Consider the following 14,385-nt stretch of genomic DNA (forward strand, 5'->3'; position numbering starts at 1 on the left):
TTCCCCACTCTGTGCTTGTGCTGCAGCAGGAAATAGATTCTGCATCTCACAGTGAAGCCGGTGAAGAAATTGCTCCTTTCCCACTGCAAACAGGAGCCTGTGGCACTTCCAGCCTGGAGGCATCCTGCCAGGTCTGCTGTGCCTGGGGACAGTGGCCAGTGTGAGCCAACTGGCCATGGGATGTAGGAGCCATGCCTTGGGTAAAAGCAAAATCAATGCTCTGAGTGTGGTAGAGTTCTGCTGGCATGAGTCCAGGAGGCGAAAGCAAAGGAATTGCAGCAGTGAGAAAGCAATAGTAGAGCTGCTTCAAGCAGTTGTTGCAGCCCCTGGGCTGCACTGGCCTCTTTCCCAGGAGCCAGGGTTAAAAATGCAGCTTTTCTGCCCAGCTGCAGCAGTTCTGGTTTTTCTTGATGGCTTTCCCCACACGTCCCTCATGGTGGACTGATTAGCTGGGAGGAGACTGGCAGCCCAGAGGGATGGAGCAGGAAGAAATTGCATCCGTCTGTCCCCCAGGATATGATATCCCTGCTGAGACAGCTCCAGGAGACCATCCAGGGGCTATAACCAGGAGATATCACCCTCTGTTCCCAGCTGTCCTCCTGAGCATTGGGAAAATAACTAATGCAATGTCCTGGGGTGACTCCAAAATTTGTCTCAAACCAGGACAAGCACTAAAGTAAAATGCATGCAGACAGAAAACAGGAATGCTTCAAGATGATCCTGGAGGATTTTTTGGAAGTTTTCTCTGACATGTCAATGTTTTTGTAAATTTCTTAAAGGCTTGGTTAGATTAAAAAGGGAAAGGGAGGTTGTTTTCCTGTGGCTTGGAGTCAGTGTTTAAAATATATAGCTGTAGGTGAAAAATAATTGCAAAATAAAATTATAATCTCCTTCTCAATGTCAAAAGAATGCCAAAATATAACTTTTCAGGTTTTAAGACCAGGTTTCAAGCCTGACTAGAACAACTCAAGAGTTCAGTATCATGAGGAAATACTTGAGTGAATCCAAATCTGTGTGTTCTAGAGAAAAACCTTTCTTTCCAAAAAAGTTCATTAAGCTCTTCATAAGCATCACCTCCTGGCCTGTTCTTCCAATGAAGGAATGTTTTTTTACTATCCCTCTGAGAGATGTTTTATATTTTATTAGGTAAAACTGCAGTGTAAACACACCAAAAAGCACACACCCTATTGAATTTTCAGAGACAAATATTTTAAAATTGGTCTTTTTCAAAACTGCAGGCATGCATTATTTACACTGGAGAATAATAATGTAACAAAGCTGTATTAGATTAAAATGGTTCCATAAAATATTATGATTATCATTTTTTGTAGCTTGACTTAAGGTGAACAATTTATACAAAAATATGAATTATTTTCTGTTACAAAAAAATTATTCAGTGTGGGCTCTGTGTATTACAGTTATTAATCTTTCTATTTAAATGCAAATTTTTCCCTTTAACTGAGAGCTAAAGATACTTTTTATACAACTAATAAAACACAGCTCTGATCTTCTGATCCCTCATAAGTGAGATGGCTTTCTCAGCTGTGTTTGGGATGTCTCTGCTGGAACATGGTGTTCCTTTACAGCAAGGATGCTCTCTTCATAAATACATTGAGAGTTACCTGCTCAAAATGAAATGCTCATTTTTACAGCAGGGTGTGACTTGGACAATCCTTAGTTGTGAGGTTTTGGTAAAAAGAGAAAGCTCAGAAGAGCAGTGACCTTTTGTGGCCGTGTGCTGTGCCTGCAGTCTAGGAGGGTCATTTATCCTTGGAAAATCTTGGTTTGCATTCTAGTGGGTTTGCTGCTATGAGAAACCTGCAACTGAGGTTTCTTTGAGAGGCTGGAGTCAGCTCAGGTGGGAGCTGGTCAGTGACTGGGGAGGGAGTCAGACAGGCTGGTCAGAGGTGTTTCATTGCCCTCTGAACCAATTGTTGAAGTTGTCTGTATATATCTATATCTATATCATCTATATCTATATCTATCTATGTCATCTATATCTATATCTATATTTATATTTATATCTATATCTCTCTCCAGGCTTTACAGTCTGTATCTATCTATCTGCCAGGCTTTACAATCACCACAGTGTTTGTGCTGTTCGGAGACTCCAGAAAGCCTCATTTCATCCCCACAATGCCTGATACCCCCAATACCACCACAAACTCCAGGCCCATGGGTTCAGTTTGCTCTGTATAAGTGTCAGAGGCTCTGTCTGAACAGTTGCTCTTCCCAAATGCACAAGGGAATAGAAGTTCTCCCATTGGACCAGGAGAAGACTTCCAGTATCTGATCCCTGGGAGCTGCAATCAGCTGAGGTTTCTGCAGCTCTTGCCACACATACAAGAATGTGACAAGGAGAGAGGTAACTCCTTTCTGGCAGCTTGTGTCCTGAAGCAGAAATCAAAGTTGTTTATGTGATTTTGTGTTACCAATAGGTAAAGCTTTATAAAGCTTTACCTTTTGGTAACAATTTCAGACTAATTTCTGCCAATTTATCATCTGACAAAGTGCTTCTATTACCCTGAGCAACTCCAAGGACAGCTTCCTTAATAATGTTTAACTTGTTAGAATTTAGTTACGAGTATTAGCAGAGGAAGTTGAAAACAACTCTGCGTCTCCATCTTTCATTCTTGCATGATCACAAACCTTCCATTCCATCTCCCAAGAAATGCTGTTTCCTGCTGGTGGAAAGCTTGTCACAGTGTCAGTGTCTCTCTGCCTTGGCCTGCCCTGACACCACGGCAGGAAAGGGTATGGCTTGGTAGCTGGACAAACCTCACTGATCCCTTGGGTCCCGGTTTGCTCGAAGGAGTCAAGTGACGACAGCAGGAAAGAAAGAGGGAGTCTGCTCAGGATTTATCCACTGGCTTTATGCATCTCACAGTGAGGATAACCTCAGTTCAGGGCATCTGCCTCAGCAGACACCCCTCAGCAGAAGTGGCCCCTTAGCAGAAAGAGTGGGAAAAAGTGGGAAACCCTCAAAAGCAACATCTTTTATTGGGGGAGGAACTCAGAGATGGGTTTAACTGAGGCCAAATCAGGGATCATGTGGGTGTGGCTCTGCAGGTAAATGGCACATATTACAACAAATCAATAACTCAGCCAGGGAGACAGCCAAAGTCTTGTCCAATCACTTGAGGCCCTCACTGGAACTTTCTAGACATTTGGGAGAGACCCAGAGTGACAGACAAGACCCAGGGGCTGTATAACTTATGATTGGCACATAACTGGGGTTGGGGTAAAACCAACCAAGAAGGGTGGACATGGGTGACATGGGGCAAACCATTACAACTTATATAAAACAATATAAAACAAGGAACAAATAGATACATAAAACTGATAAAACCAAAACCACACCACTACAAAAGCTTTCTGATGGTTTTCCAGGTTCTGCATGGTCTGGCAGAGCTTGTTGTCCTCTGGCCACCCCTTGGTGTCCCTTGTTAGTGGTGCTCTGACTCACCCTGGATGGAGCTTGGCTGCTCCAGCCAGTGGAAACGCGGGTAATTGAAAAAGCTGAAGTAGTGAGTGGTGTTATAATTAACTGTCTGTATTAGGCATTTTACAGTTCTGACACCTCGCAAGAGTGGAAGTTTAATGAGAATGGAGAGAGGCTCAAAAGCAATCCATTTTCCCAGTAAAGATTGTAATGAAGGTGTGAAATGATGCACAGCTAACTAAACCTGTCTGTAATAGCCTCTCTGTTATAATGTAGTGATCTGACACTTTGGAAAAACAATACAGTGCATATGTATAAATATATATCTATCTATATCTGTATTATCTATATCTATATTTATATCTAATCTATATATCTCTCCTTGCAGCACTAATGTAATGTATCATGCAGCTTGACTGGGTGTGCCATGTGTAGGTCAGGTGCCAAAATGTGTAAAGAACTGATTGTTGACAAAAAAATGCTGATTTGCTGTGTAAAGATGAATGCAGCCCAAGGAAGGTCCCAGAGAATGTGCCAGAGAGGGCATTCAAGTGGAGCACAAGGGGCTGTGAATGCTTGTGTTGGGGCCAGCTGTGACACAGCACAATGGATTTTTGTGACCCATTTGCACCAGCACAGCCTCCTCACTACACTCCTGTCACGAATTCCTTGGCATCTGCCCTGGAGCGGCAGGAAGAGCAAAGGTGTTTTCTCACTATTGCTTCAGAAGAGGCTCAGTCTCTGACTATCAGTTTAAAATCCAACTGCAGCAGCTGTAAAGAGTGCACATTCCAGAGAAAAACCCTGTAGTCTTCACTGTCATTGCATCTCTCTGTCTCTATTTGTAAGGAATGGATCAGATGCAGGTCGGTGCGGTGGGAACAGGAATGAGGATGGCACACACCTCGAGGTTTCTGGTGGCACTTGGGAGTCAGTGGCCCCATGAGGTTATTTTTGGAAATGGTTGCTTTCCTCTGGGATCTTGTGTCTCCAGATTTTGCCTTCATAGGTTTTTATGTCCCAGCCCTGCAGGGTTTCACCCAAAGCTGAGGAGGAGCTGAGTAGCAGTTGAGCCCCATGCCCTGCTGGAGCACCCAGGCAGTGTGGTGTATGGTCAGGAGGTCATTTCTGCCCACAAACTGGCCCAAAGTGTCCCCAGCACAGAGCACTGAGGGCTACTGCAGATGTATTGCACTCACAGGAGGGTTTCCTTTTGAGTGGGTGAATTTGTTTGTTTAGCTGGGAGCCATTTGTCACCATTGTCACCTTTGCTCTCAGCATCCTCACCTGGTGGGAGCACAGATCTGCTGGCACCTCTGTATTTCCAACCAGGCTGAGGGGGCTGAGGGCAAGATCTCTGGGAGCTCACAGGTCTGATATTTGCCATGCTGGAGCCTAAATGCAGACAGGCATGAAGGGCCATTTCCATTCTGTGCAGCTCTTGCTCCAGTTTGATCCCAAAGACCTTTTTCCTGGCTGATCTGAATTACCTTTTCCTTTTTTAAATATATAATTTCTATGAGTGATATAAATGTCAAGCACACAGATGAAGAATAAAAATGGAGATAAACACCTTGTTAATTGTAATCATTATGTAAATACCTGAGCCCATAAATTTCAATAATTAGTTTTACTTTCTTTTTTTTTTTTTTTCTCTGCTTTTCAGGACATGCATGAATATGGCTGAGCTTTCTCAGAGCTGCTGGTAGATAGAGCCTTGATTGCTACACTGCATGAGTTTTGTGTGTGGCATATGGTGAAGTCTCATGGAACATAATTGTGGAGCACTAATGTTCAGCTCTCCTGTGGGGAGTATCACATCCTGAAGGGTGACTCCTTTCAGTAACACCGAGATCCTATAGGAAAAGAGCTTCTTTTAAAGATCTCAGCCATATGATTTATGGTAAATAACACTTGTATTCACATATTATGTGTCTGCTCTTGAGGTTTGCCCTTGTTGGTGCTCAAATTTGTTTTTGTTTAGCATGTCACAGGACTTGGAGCAATACAGTTTTGGCAAAATGCGTGGGAAGGCTATGTAAACACCATCCAAGCTTTCTATATACTCTCTGCATCCTCTCCAGTATGTTCAAATGTTCCAGCTATGCAGCTAAAGTACACCCACTAATACAAGTTAATACAAAGACATGGTTATATAACGGAAACACTTTCACTAGATTTTTATAAAGAGAACAAGAGGATCCCCTGAGATATTGTTGTACAAATAACAAAAGACAGAAGCTCAATTAGTGAAAGTGTGGAAGTGAAAAGTGAGACAAAAATAATGTAGAGTAAAATTCAGTAGGTATATTAGTTTGCAAAGTATACTTTCTTATACATTAAAGGGCTGCACTGAGGAATGAATTACCTGCTTTCCCTATGACAGTTTTCTAAACTGAGGTTGTCAGAATTTTTTTGCAGTGTTCTAACTCAAGATAGGAAAAGTCAATTCCTTAATTCTGCTAGATGGAGGTGTCACATTGATACTTCCATTTATTCTTTTCATTATAGGACAGCAGAAGTTGTCCAGAATTATATTTTTTTTTCCATTTTGTGTTCCCTTGAGACTCCAACAATAACCAGCGATAGTTTTTTTTGTCCATATTATTTTAGATTAATATTTTCCAAACAGCAGTATATAGAAGCACGAGCCTCAACAGTTGGCCAGCAAGTAAAGCAGGAACAGCTTTGGTTTACAGAAATAAATCCAATCCCTATACATTTTTCTTAGAAGCCAACAGTGTGTTTCCAGCAAGGTGAGACTACATAACAAAATGTTGCACTCTGGCCCATGCCTGCAGAGTTCTTTGGTAATGTGACTTCTGAAGGCCTTTATGCCGTTCCTAGAACAAAGCCATGGTTCCCTGTCTGATCTCCTAAGAGAGCCCAGGAGCCAGCAGGGCTGCCTGCAGCATCTGCAATATGCAGTTTGCACTGAGTTCAGACACTCCACAGCCTGATTTCATGCAGCTTTCTCATGCTTTAATCCTGCTCTCGTGGTAGTTCTCTCTCTGGGACTGCCAAGTGTCCCTACCAGCCACTGGTCTCAGGGGGAAACTCCATTTGTGCAGAATCCTGGGAATAACCCCTGGACAATACAGTTGCTAAGAAAAAATAAAATTATCTGTCAAAAGTGTTTCCCAATTAATTGGTTCAAAATGATTTGTTTTGGCAACCTTCTTCTGTCAATCACTGGTCCTAAGTATTTACATAGAGCTTAGTGATGAAACTACTTGGAAACGTGTGAAATCATGTATTTTGCAACTTAAATCACCCTTCACCAGCTAAAAAGGAAATCCAATACTGACACTGGGAGAAGCAGGGTTTGTAAAGGAACTTTTCCAGGATGAAGCTGGAGCTGTCACGACCCGCTCCTGGTCTGGGGGAATGTGTGGGGCAATGAGATTCAATCCAATTTTGTGGCATTTGGCTGCAGCCTCCACCTCTGTGTGCTGCAACCATGGAAAGCGAAAAGATATTTTCAGAGCAAAGGTTGTCTGTGTAAAGCACCTTGGAAGAATGTGTCCTTTTCTGAAATGGCAGTTTGTTTCTATATTACTTTTTAATTTTATGTGGAATTAGAAATTATACAATTCATTTGACTCCTTAAGTCATTATATTAATAAATGTTTCAGAATTTGAGTTGCTTCTTTACCTGTCAACAGAAATTGGCATTGCCCCACTACAGAGATGCTGTGAGCCAGGGCTTGGTATGGGCTTGTTTTGATTAGGGTTGATATGGAATTTTAGGGGCTTTATTTTGCCAGAGTTATGGTTGGATTTGCATGCATGAAAACACAGTCCTGTTCTGTTTCTGAGCAATGACAATGCTGGTTCCCTGTGCAGAAGACGCAGAAAGCAGTTTTGAAATTTTCTTTCCAAATGTGATGCACTGCCTGGCTGACGGCAGCGCCCAGAAGTGAAGCAATATGAGCAGCATTGCTTGATTTAACAGCATGAGATCCTCACAATGTGTTTCAGTTTATAATATTCTGGAGATAAGAATCTTTAAATACTGAAGGAGCATACAGTGTACAAGCATTGTATTGACATTTTTCTATGCTATCATAACCTCAGATTCATCTGCTTATCCTTATGTTAGCAATTTAATTTTAATCCAGGGCAATAATGAAAAAGTGCATTACTGGGGAAAAACAAACTCTTCCTAGCTTGTGTTCCTGATATTTTTAGGGAATTGAATTGCATTTTCTGTCGACAATACTAGGCTATATTTAGGCCTTCTGTGAACATCCACGAACAACAAAAATGTGTGTGCTAATGTATTGTCAGCCAGAGGAAAATAGACTATTTGTAGCTCTTGTATTGGGGGGCGGATCTGGAGTCTGTGCCCTGCAGCACTTTTACTCTGCAATTTCCTGTGAGGAATTGGAGCAGCTTCTGGGGTGTGGGGAGGCACTTCTGCATTTGCTGAGCCTGAGCTGGGAGCCTGCCCTGCCAGAGGTGTCCCTGCCAGCACTGGGTGGGTGATGGAGCAGGGCTGGGCTGAGCTGCCCCAGCCTCTGGACAGGAGAGGGTCAGGGTTGAAGTGCTCAGGCAGAGGTGGTTGCTCAAATGGGTTAAAGTTTCCCACATCTCTGGGGAGTGATTTTAACTGACAACAGTGAGAGTCCATTCTGATGCTGAAAACCAGATCCTTTTTCTTTTTTAGGAGCGGTTTAGTGCCACAGGCCTGTGACAAACACTAGCTGTTCAGGCACAGGTTTTCCTTGCCTCAACACAACCCTAGCCACGGATTTGTTCAAAACTGGGCGCAGTCAAGTGCTCAAGAATGTTGTAGAATCAGAATAATTTGCATTCTGTTTCTTAAATAATTTAATATTTTTTTATATAGAGAGATAGAGCCCTCAAAAATCCTACAAGAAGGAGCACAATATGAGATTTATTTTCCAAAGCTGTTTTTTTCTAAACTCTTGCCAAGAATCTTCTACTACAATTTTGAGCTTTATTTAAAAAAATCCTAGGAGAAATGTGTACTATTCTTTATCAAACTACTTAGGACATATTCCTAAGAGTCACTCACACTCCCACACACACCTTTCCACAAGTGGGATAAATTGAGAATGTCACTATCTTTAATGTTAGAAGTATTTCCATCTTCCACTGCAAATATGCAGTGATGCATCTAGAATAGCACTGTCAGGGGAAGAAATCTTCACATGAACAGAATTTAGCTATTTGTGTTCTCTTTCTAGATGCACTTAGTGGCGTTTGTGTTGGTTTTTTTTTTTTTTTTTTTTTTCCTCTTCAGTGGGATCACGTTGGCTGGAGGGAAATGGAGACAGAAAATAGTTTCTTTAGATATGGGGCTGAGCCTGCCCCTTGGCCTGTCTCTGCCAGCCTGCACCCAGTCCTGAGCCTGGCAAAGCTGTGGGAGATGCTGACTGAAGGGCACTGCACTTGCTAATAGCAAGGTGGGTGCAGGGAAATTGGTTTGACACGTGCTGGTGGTGCTGAGCATGGCCTTCACCTCCTGGGTCTGCACAAAACTGCTGGCTCCAGTGAGGAAGCAGATGGGAGTGAGGACTTGAGAACTAATCTCCTGTCTGTGCTTCTGCCTCTGTGACTAATTGCTCTGAAATTTGCACATGTAATAGCTTTCGCTTTTCCTAATACCTCTTACTAGGTTAGCATTTTAAAAAGATGTATTTTCTTGTCATTAACAGCACTAGATGCAAATGGGGAAGCAGATAGATATGCATTGCTTATTAATTAAAATAGGAGCACAAATTTTGGAGAGTGCAGTCAGGCTCCCAGGAGTACCTGATCCCCTATCCAAGGCAGGGAATGCAGCAAGGAATGCACCCCCTGCACCAGTCCTATGTGGGGATGCACAAATTAGAAATTTCAAGGGCTGTTGAACTCTGTGAATTTTCACTGAGGATCAGCACAAAGTTATTTGGCATGGGAGGTTCTGTAACTGTGATACATTGAGAAAGTTCATAGTGTGCAATGGCCCTAAAACTCACCCGTCCTCCTCTAGTATGCAGAGACTCAGTGCTAAGGTGTGTTTAATATAAAGCAGGTAGGATATGAGCTGACTGGAGCAGTTTTTCTGTCTCTTGTTGCCTTTAAATTATTCATCTTAGGATCATCTCTTGTGCTATTTATATTCAGCATAAATAAAAATTAAACCATGGGACAGAGGTATGGTGTGAATGTGAAGAAAAATTCCATGTCCCTGATGTTGCAAAGGTGGAAATCTAGCCAGGACTGGGAGAGTCCTGAGGAAGGGTGGTCTGTTAGAGATGCTTGCTTCCTACAGGAAAGCATTAACATGCAAGCACTACTCTTAAGTGGCCAGAATGTAGTGATTAAAGTGCTCTTGCTGTGTGATCTTGGGCCTCTTGCCCTTTCTGTTCCTTAATTAATTTCCTCTATCATTTATGTATTAATAAAAACAAATTACCTGCTTCACGGGAGGTGAGAGGTTTTATTCATTTATGTTTGCAAACAATGTTGAGATCCAAGGAAGGAAGGAAGGAAGAGGCTGCAGAAGTGAGATGGCTGTATTTAGTGCATGAATGATATATGACAAGGCTCTATTCCTTGGCATCTGATAATTTGACATAGCAGTCAGTCTTTTTCCTTCCTACTGTTTAACTTTCTTTTTCTGACATTGTTTAACTTTCTTTTTCTGACATTGTCCTGTAAGGCACTACTTTTGCCTCTGGTGTAATATGTAAATGAGTGGATGTATGGACATTTTGATTTTGGGTGGATCACTGCCTTTGTTTCAGCCTTCTTCCTTTCATGACCGTTTATGGAGAAGGGCACTGACTGTGGAGTTATCTGCCAGCAGGTCATGTATTTGCAAATAATGTTGGGATTAAAAATTGTTTCCATGTCTCATTTTCGTGGAATAAACACAGATTTATCTCCTGGAACAATCCTCTGGCTTTTGCTATTACCTGTAGGGTAGCAGCTGTGGAGGTTTTCCTGCTTGGGACAGAGGTGCACAGACAGGGCAGTTCCAGCTAGGTATGGAGAGCTTTGTCTTGACACAAATTGCTCTACAACTTAGATTTTTAATTTCTTCCTTTGGAAATGAACTGGATCAGGCTCTTACAGTCTATATGCAACATGCACTAGCTCTGCCCAGATGCTGCCTGTGATAGTTTTGCTGTGGAGTTCAGTAAAGGCTGATGCGTGTCCATGAAAGAGAGAAATGTGCTATCAATGGGTGCCCCTGATATCTTTACTCTTGGTGAGTAATGCAAACAAACACAACGTTTCTTCCTACCTGTGCAAACCAGTCTCAGGATGGAAGCAACATGAAAAGCAAGCATCTCTTCTCTTGTAATGTCTAATAGCAACGTCTAATTCTGGATTTTCAAAGCTCTTGCCTTAAGGTGATGCTGTGATACGGAGCGTGTTTGTGCCCAGGCAGCGCCGTGAGAGCAGCTCAGTGCAATTCTGTATGCAGAGAGCTCCTGGGCTGGGCTCCCCTTGGAGTTCCTCAGCAGGCACTAAGGATGTGTCATCCTTTGAGTTATCTCTTACTTTTAACTTGGCTTTCCTCTGTGAAAACTGCTTTGGTCTTGATTCCAAAACACTGCCCAGAATACTGGATTTCACAGTGCTTTGCCACAGAGTTTTGCCAGGGGAGCAGTGGGGAGGGCAAGGAGATGAGAGCTGCCTTTGGGGCTGTGCCTGCCTTCACCCCTACAGTGTGTCATGCCTTTTTTATCAGTGATTTTCTTGGTGCCACTCCAGAGTTTGCTTCTCCCAGGGAAGAAATTTTAACAAATGACTGCTGCCCTCTTGGACAGAGCTGTGTAGGAGGGGAAGTTCAAGTTGCTCTTGGGTGTTCGCAGTTTGCCCCTTAAATCTCTCCTTGGAGGATGCTGCTCGGGCTATCTCCCATCTTGCATTGACCTGCAATGTCCTGTTACCTTCCCCTACTGAATGTGCAGGCCTCCTGTTTATTTTGTGCTTGTGACCGAGGTTCATCCTGGGGCAGAAATCTTTGTGGGACAGGGAGAAACTGAGCTCTCTGTTTTGCAGTGTGAGATTTGAGAGTGCTCCCAGCCCTCCCACAGCAGCCTCTTCTCTTTTTGGGGAAGATTTCCTAAAAATCAGGGTGGTCTCTCAGCCACTGACATTGAAGCCCTCCTGGACACTCTGGCTGAGGTGCAGCCCAGCTCCCCAAAGGCAGCAGAAGTCCTGCACTCCCCTGCCAAGCTCTCAGGGCCAGGACCCTGGGCAGCCCAAAGTGGCGGTTCCTGTCACCCAGCCCTTCAGAGCTGAGTCCTGTTAATGATGTGTGTAAAGACCTCACGCTGCTGAGCCCACGGTGCTGGTCCAGAAATGCTGAGCTAATTGCATGAAAGGTGAAGCTCCAGCACAGCAAGGATTGATTCAGCCTCAGGCCCTACACAGCAGAGAGCAGCTCATGGAAAGCAAAGACTGGGTATGTGATTGCAGACCCTTAATCCAGCTAAAATACCTTGATGCCTGACCTCATTAGAAAAAAGTCACAAAACACATCTCCCTGGATTGTTCCTTGCTGTGTCCAGTGAAATAGTGGGAGCTCAGCCAAGCGGCCAGGTATTCCTCCCTCTCCTGCAGAGTACTGTATATTCCTCTCTGCCTGGGAAACACTGGGGGATCCAGACTGAACTCCTTAAGCTCATGGGGAGGAAAACTTATAACTTATTAATTAATACAAAGGCATAAAGTTACTATGGCCACAATGCTAAAAGCCGATGCTGGGTGTGTAGAGTGAGGGAGAGTAAAGGCAAGCAAGAAGGGCACATACAGTGCCTTATCAGGGGTAGGGAGAAGTTTCAAAGGGTTGTGGTTAGATTCTAATATAATAGGGAAGTTAATGCTCTGCCAGTGCACAGTTGCCGGCTTCCAGCTCATAGTCTGGGATAGTCCCTGGCACAGTTCTCCCTCCCCTAGTTAATTTGATGCACTTCAGAGCATAAGTTTGGGTTGCACATGGAGTGGGATGGGCTTTGCAGATGGCAATGCTGTGCCTTTGCTTTCAATGCCTATGAGTTTCCTTAGCTAGACAGGTCCCTGCTGCTAACACCAGACAGCTCTTACTCCATCCTGATGGTTTGGATGCTGAGGTCTCTTTGAATGCTGAGATATTTGAAATTCATGTGTGGGAAAGGGGGAGGAATACTGGCATTTCCATCCATGTAGCTTAGTTCTTTACAGTGGTTTTCTGCAACCCATGAATCATGGATGAAGTATTCCTACAAGGCAGCTTGGTCTCTACAGAGGTAGCTCTGCAGTGGAGGGAGCAGGGTGCTGAGCACCAGCACTGAGGTTTTCTCTCAGTTCAGCACAGGGGGGTGGTCCTGGCAGTGCAGGGCAATCTTCCCTCTCACAGCTGCACTGCAGGCAGGGAATGGAGGGGACAAGGGATTTGGCTAGCGTTTGTGGACTAAGGATGACTAATGCCTCCCTGTCACTGACTCCTCAGCACTTGCACAAACCGGACCCTGGAGCAGCTGGGTGCAAACCGGCTGCGCATTGGCGGAGATTTGTCATGGTCATTAGTGGGGTGTGAGGCGCTGTGGCCACAGGCTCCTGCTGGGTGTGGCACTGTGGGGTGCTGCCTGCAGGGCCTGCAGACCCCCCTGGGACACCCCAACCCCTCTGGGACATCCCAGGAGCAGCTCCCATCTGCACTGCCTGCTGAATGTCAGTATGAGCCTGTTAGAGAGGCTTGGGGGGAGCATGGATGGCGGCACAGCAGGCAGTGACAAATCATATGCTGGAGAATGAATGATTTAGTTATTTAGGGCTCTGTTCAACAAAGATTTGGATCTGTAGGGCTTGGGCTTAATAAGAGTTGGGGAGATGGGGCTATTACAGCAGCAGAGGAAGCCATCAGTGCTTCAGGCATTTCACAGCACGGTACTGAGGCATTTATTTAACCAGCTGCACAGCAGTGGGGCCGGTCCTGCTGTCAGCAGGGAGCCCATTGTTCTGCCACCAGGTTCAGCCACGGTGAGAGTTTCAGGTGCTGCATGGAGAGAGGTCTGGGAAATTCAGGTTTGGAGGCTCTGGTTTCGACCCAAACCTTACAGCAGCACTGCTGGGCAGATACAGACCCTCATTGCAGTGGCTTCTCAGTTATGCTTCCACTTTTGCTTTGCTGCAATGCACTGGAGGAAGGAGAGTTGTATCACCAGCTTTGTGAATGAGGATCATTCTGGGACTAGAGTGGCCCTTGCCAGTCACCCTAACCAACCTAGTAATTTGGGAGACCTGTGAAATGCCTGTTAGCATGCCCCAACACTAACTTGGGCAGAGAGACTCAAGCTGAGTCACCCTGCAAACCTCTGGTGTGATTTGGCCCAAGCTCCATGTCTAGGCTTTGCTGTGGATCTTCTGAATCCAGAGTTCTTGTCTGTCCTGGTCCAATTTGGTGGGAATTGCCAGGCTTAATCAAGGCTGTGACTCTTGGGCTCTGAGAGAGGGAAGTGCCCTGCTAAGGGAGTTGTGAAGGGCTCAGGCAAACAGCCAAATGAAATCCCCAGTGAGCTGTCACTTCCTGGCAGCAGTGTTTGGCCTGGAGCATCAGCTTTGTCTCAAGCAAAAATACTGTAAAGCACAGTCATAAAGCACAGAAATTGTTAGAAGGTCTTGAAAATCTCCCCGTTTAAGGCACTACCAAAGGAGAGCAGCCTCTCTTCCTTTCAGCTGACTTCCTGCAAGAAAGTTGGAGCTATTTCCCTTCTCCTCCAGACAGGTCTTAGCCTGACAGCAGCAGCTTTGATGGGACTGCCTGGCTCTCCTGCACGTCTCCAGTCTGCCAGGACAGCCTTTAGTTTAATTACCTTCTCTGTGCCCATTTACCACCAAATTTTCTGGGACTGTTTCTTGGCTGCAGCTGCCAATCTGAATACTCACCTGGAAAACCAAACCCAACCCAACCCAACCAAACCAAACATCTATTAGAA

This window comes from Zosterops lateralis (assembly GCF_965231275.1).
Source record: "Zosterops lateralis genome assembly, chromosome: 11".
NCBI lineage: Eukaryota > Metazoa > Chordata > Aves > Passeriformes > Zosteropidae > Zosterops > Zosterops lateralis.